A 6,000-nucleotide genomic window follows, 5' to 3' on the forward strand; every position below is an offset into this window, starting at 1 on the left:
CATAGTTAGAAGCAGAGCTAGAAATGTGATCGAGGGAGAGAAATGTACAGGGTTCTTCTTGGGGTTAGAAAGGGCAAAGCAGAAGAAGTGCTATTTAGAACAGGTGGAGGGTAAGGATGGAGAGAAGATCACAGATTTTGTGGGGATAGTTGAGAGAATGGAGAGTTTTTACAGGGAGTTATTTAGGAAAGAGGAGGTAGAGGAAGAGAGCAAGAGACAGGTATTGGATAAGATGAAAGCTAGGATCAGTGAGGAGGACAGGGAGATGTGTGAGGGAGAAATAGGGACGGGAGAAATCGAGGCAGCGATAGGTGGATTAGGAAGGAACAAGAGTCCAGGGTTAGATGGCTTAATAGGCGAATTTTACATAGAATTTAAAGTAGAATTATTACCAGTGTTGGATAAATTGTTTAGATGGATTGAAGAGAAAAATGAAATGCCGGTTAGTACGGTGACAGCAGTAGTTAGTATTATACATAAAAAAGGGAGTAGGGATAGATTAGAAAACTATAGACCAATTAGTATGTTGAACAGTGATTATAAAATACTAGCAAGAGTGTTAGCTAACAGGATAAAGAGGGTCATAGGGACGGTGGTGGGATGCACACAGGCTTATAGTATACCAGGTAGGGATATAGCGGACACAATATGTAGCATAAGGGACACGATAGATTATATGAAGAGGGATGGAGGAGGGATAGTTGTAAGCTTAGACTTAAATAAAGCATTTGATAGGGTAGATCATGGATATTTATACGGGGTGTTAGGAAAAGCGGGTTTTGGGCATAGGTTGGTCGGGTGGATTAGGAGGATGTATGATAGGGCAGTTAGTTGTGTTAAAATAAATGGGTTAGTCACAGACACATTCAGGTTAGAGAGGTCGGTGAGGCAGGGGTGTCCGTTGTCAGCTCTGCTGTACTCTTTATCGGCAGAGCCGCTGGCGGCGCTGCTGGCGGGTAATGACAACATCAAGGGCATAGAGTTACCAGGAGGACGGGTGAGTTTGTTATATCAATACGCAGATGACACGACGGTTACAGTCAGAGATAAGGAAAGTGTGGTGGAGCTATTGAAGAGTGTAGAGATGTATGGGAGAGCATCAGGGGCAAAACTAAATGTAGAAAAGTCAGAAATCATGTATATAGGTGGAGGGAGAGAAGGGAGGGTGGAGATAGGACTAAAAGAGAAGAAGGACTATTTCAGGGTGTTGGGAGTGAATTTGGGGATAGAGGACAGAGAAGGGAGAGATATGCAGTTTGAGGGGATAGTGAATGGCATTAGGAAGACGTTAGGGTTTTGGAAGCTTAGAGGGCTGAAGCTGAAAGGCAAGGTGGTGGTTGTGAATGCACTGATAATGAGTAAGCTTGTGTATGTGATGAATGTGCTAGATGTGCCTGAGAGGGTGGTGAAGGAGGTGGAGAAAATGGTGAGTGAGTTCTTGTGGGGTGGGAGGGGAGTCAGGATAGCTAGAGAGGTGTTGGAAAATGAGTATAAGGATGGAGGGTTGAAACTGATTAATGTAGAAAAGAAAAAGAAAGCACTGAGGGTGAAAATGATGGCGAGGTTATTAAAGAATAGAAGAGATCACATATGGAAGATTTTTTTAGAGGAGGCAATTAACAAATGTGGTGGATGTGGTGAGAGTGGAGTGTTTATGGAGCTGAAGAAAGGAATGTTGAGTGGAGTGTCTGAGTTTTACAAAGAAGTACTGGGAGCCTGGGGAGAGTTTGTGAAATGTGTGCAGTATGACTGTAAGAATGTGAAACAGGTGTGGAAGCAACCAGTGTTCCTAAATCCCAAAATCACATCTGAAGGGAACACAATATATAACAGGGTGTTATGGAGAGCAGGGTTTAGGCTGGTGAGGGATTTAGTTTATGAGTACGTACCAGGGTTTATGAGGGCTCAGGTGCTGGTAGATGAGGTGAGGGAAAAGGGTGATGATATGTGGTTGGGCACGGCTGAAGGGGTGATGGAAAAGATTAAGGATGGGATGCCGCGAGAATGGCTCAGTATGATTGGGAGAGAGGCTGTGGTGGAGGAAGGAGGTGAAATGGAACTGTATGTGGGGGAAGGCGAGAGGAGAGTGAGTCTGATGAGTGTGACAACAAGAGTGATGTATAGATGCCTAAGGGGGAGAGAAGTGAGGAGACCGGCTGCAGAGAAAGTATGGGAGAGGGTAATGGTTGATATGGATGTAAAGAAAATTTGGGAGAATCTGAGAGTGAAGTGGAACAGTAGTGAATGTGAAAATTTTGATTTTCTTCTGCGTCACAACAGAGTGTTTAATAATTTAATAATCAGTAAGTTTGATGCGAATGTGAAGAGGGAATGTGATGTGTGCAGTGTGGCAGTAGAAACATGTGTGCACGAGTTTGTTGAATGTGGTGAGCTGGGGGAATATTTTGGGAAAATGAAAGAGTTAATCAGCAGATGTTGGGTGGGAGGGCTGGTGGAGAGAATGGAGTGGAGAGAGCTGTGGTTGTTTGGGGTGACTGGAAAGGTGAAAGGATGCAATGTGAACTTGCTAAACTATGTATTGAGCCATGCAAGGTTTGCTGTCAAGCTGAGGAGGAATATAGCCCATTATGAAGAGAAGAGAGTGGATGTGTGGAGAGTGTTCAAGAGTATAACAAAAAGGGACATAAAGGTGATTTTTAGTTATGTTGGGGAGGAGGAATTTGTCACTGGATTTGTGGAAGGGAGTACATTTATTGAGATTGGGGCTGATAGGACACTGATATTTGATTTTGATTAAAGATTTGTTATCACAGAATATTGTATGAGTTATTTTCATTGTATTAGGGCAGACTGCAGTCTGTCTCACATTTTTTTTTTTTTTTTTTTTTTTATTTATTTATTTATTTATTTATTTATTTTTTATGTGATCTTGTTTTAGGTTGGCGGCTTATGGACTCTTTGCCGATGTGGTGGATTAAATGTACCACTGTCCTGAGTTGGGGGGATTTTGTACAATGACCTGCCTCACTGTTATTGACCTTGCATTTAAATTTGTCAGACATTAAGTCAAGTTACATAAGACATTTTGCCAGCTGTTTTTTTTTGTGTTTGGAGATGGGAAAAGATGTATTGATATGTACACTATGTGCAAAGTATGTAAGATATGATGTGTGTAAATAATTTGTATATTTTTTACATAATAAAGAAAAAAAAAAAACAACGTCCGATCTCGTCTGATCTCGGAAGCTAAGCAGGGTCTGGCCTGGTTAGTACTTGGATGGGAGACTGCCTGGGAATACCAGGTGCTGTAAGCCTTTTCTGGTGCTGTAAGCCTTTTCTTCTCGACTTCGGTGCAATGGCCGTCCACACTGAGAAGAAAGTAGCACCACGGAACAGGGGGCTTGCAACACACAAGTGAAACCATGAGAGGCTGCTCCCGCACAACAGGAGCAGAAAAGAAGATTTGACCTTCTGACCCAGTTCTGAACGCGGCAAGATATTGAACAAACTAAATATTTAATTACCAACTAGCAGTTTGTGTTAGAATGGAAAGCTTATACTTATTTGAAAGAACAGAATCTAAGGTTTAAAATGAGCCATTGCTCAAGTTAATCAGACCTTGCTAACCCATAGCAGAGGTGAATTAATACGGACTACATTTGACCTTCTGACCCAGTTCTGAACGCGGCCTGAAATAGACCAAACTAAATATTTAATCACTAAGTGACAGTTTGTGCTAGAATGGAAAGGAATAGCTATACATGTGACACACCAAGCAGGAGAGAGCTGGAGAGGGACACAGAGAAGCCATCGCTAGCTGCTAGGCTAAGCTGGTGTAGCTAGCAGAGCAGACAAGCGCGTAGACAAATAAAATTGACGGTCGCTAAATAAACAGACTTATGGGTGCTTGAGCAGAACTAATGTTACTTTAGAGTGCGGATAAAAGGCCGCTGTAACAAAACACAGAGCAAATTGCACTCAGAGGAACAAGAGCAACGAACGCACGCTACTCCTAAGGCAGCAACCAGAAAGAGGAAGTGAGATGATACGCTTACCTCAGCATGTCAGCACGTCAGCCATCAGCATGGCCTGCAGGTGATTAACTCTGGACCTGCTCTTCTCATGACAAGTCTCTCCAGAGTCTTCATAATGTGGGAGGTCAGTGCCACAGGTCTGTAGTCCTTTGAGGCCCATTCATTGTTTACACTTACAAATCAAACCCCTTCCAATAATTTGTATCTATACAAAATAGCATCTCATTTCCAATATGAATCAAAACCCACGACTGAAACGCAAGTACAATAGTTTGACGTATGTGGCATTTGGGTATGCAGCCAATTAGCTTAGCTTAGCATAAAAACTGGAGATGGATAAACAGCCAGCCTGAATCTTTCCAAACTTCTCCTCACTACTCACCAAGTTGTTGATTGGAGACCCAACACTGATCCGTGCTCGTCGTCTGCCACCATCAAAAAGTACACCATTCACCGTTGAAATGCTGAAACTAATAATAACTAAACTGGGTTTGTCTCTGCTTTTAAAGCCGGTGTGTGGAATGTTGTGACCTCACAACATTCCGAGTACCACATCTTCAAAGAGATCAAAGCCAAAGCAGCAGATTAAAGAAAAAAAAAAAAAAGATTTCATGCTTAATTGATGATCGATCTTTTATAGATTTAGGCCTATTTTATTTAGGATATTTATTGTTGTTTTATTGTCAAATTGTTATGGAGAAATAAACCCTGGGTTTATTTCTGTGATCGCGGAGCAGAGAGTCATCATCTGGACTCCGTACCCACGGTCAGTAGGCTATTAGTAGGGAAGAACAACAACAATCAAACAGCAGCAACAGCCATCATTCATTGCATTATTACATTTGTCGGAAGTTATTACAACATTGAAAGTTGAAGATTTTCACTTCCCCACAAACGTAATAAATCTCTACAAACGTAACAGTTATTACATTTGTGGGAAATCGCGTGTTACGTTTGTAGCAGGCAGCGGCTGTTACGTTTGTGGAAAATGTTTTACGTTTGCAGGATTATTACATTAAAAGCTGCATATTTTTATAACGTTGGTGGTTTATTACGTTTGTGGGCATTATTACATTGGCGGGTGTTACAGGGATGATGACACATGAATGAGGGAGAGGGAAAGAGAAATAATAGACATGGTTGATTGATCTGATTATCACTGTTTTCCAGACAGTGCTGAATAAAGAAGGCCTGTGAACTTGAAAAAAAAAGACATCATCCAAGACTTTTTTTTTTTTTTTTATGCCGGCTGGACCAAAGCGAAAGGGGTTGGTGTTTAACGATGTGATGGGGCCGCTGATCGACTGTCTGGTATTATGGGCTGGTCAGACCAATATTTCAAATAAATAAAAAGTGGCCGACTATCGGCCCAAATAGCACGTCGGCCCACCGGGAAAATGCCCGCTATGCCAGATGGTCAGTCCGTCCCTGGCTAAGACGCTACATTAATGATCCATGAATGTCAGGAAGCACGGAACAAATCGCGTCTAAGACGCAACATTTAATTGTCAATTAAAGGACGATTCCGTATTTTACGGGACGGGTGGCAACCCTACCTATAATTGAGCTTGAACAGCCAATTGTGTGGAGAGATTGCTGCCCCATACAAAATAACACAAATATAGAACAGAAATATGTCAGCTAAGACGCGACATTAATGATCCGTTAATGTCAGGAAGCACCCAACAAGCCATAGCTTCGATGAGCCACAGACGAACGGAGTTCGATTCACCTGATCTAATAAGCAATTGATGAAGCACTGAAAAAACACTTTAAAAACCTTCTCATGGTAATTTTTTAAGCCGAATTACTCAACAGAGCCTACTGATTACTTTCCCAGATCGAAAACACGCGGACCGACGCAGATTTTGGAGAAAAAGCGAGATAACTTTAAATTAGTGGATTTTTGACTGGGATTCGGCGAGCCCCGCAGCGTCCCGTCGGAGTCCTCACTTCGGGACGAAAGCGACTGCCACACTGTCAAAAACAGTTATATTTCTCCGTA

This window comes from Chaetodon trifascialis (genome assembly GCF_039877785.1).
Source record: "Chaetodon trifascialis isolate fChaTrf1 chromosome 24 unlocalized genomic scaffold, fChaTrf1.hap1 SUPER_24_unloc_1, whole genome shotgun sequence".
NCBI classification, from domain to species: Eukaryota; Metazoa; Chordata; class Actinopteri; order Chaetodontiformes; family Chaetodontidae; genus Chaetodon; species Chaetodon trifascialis.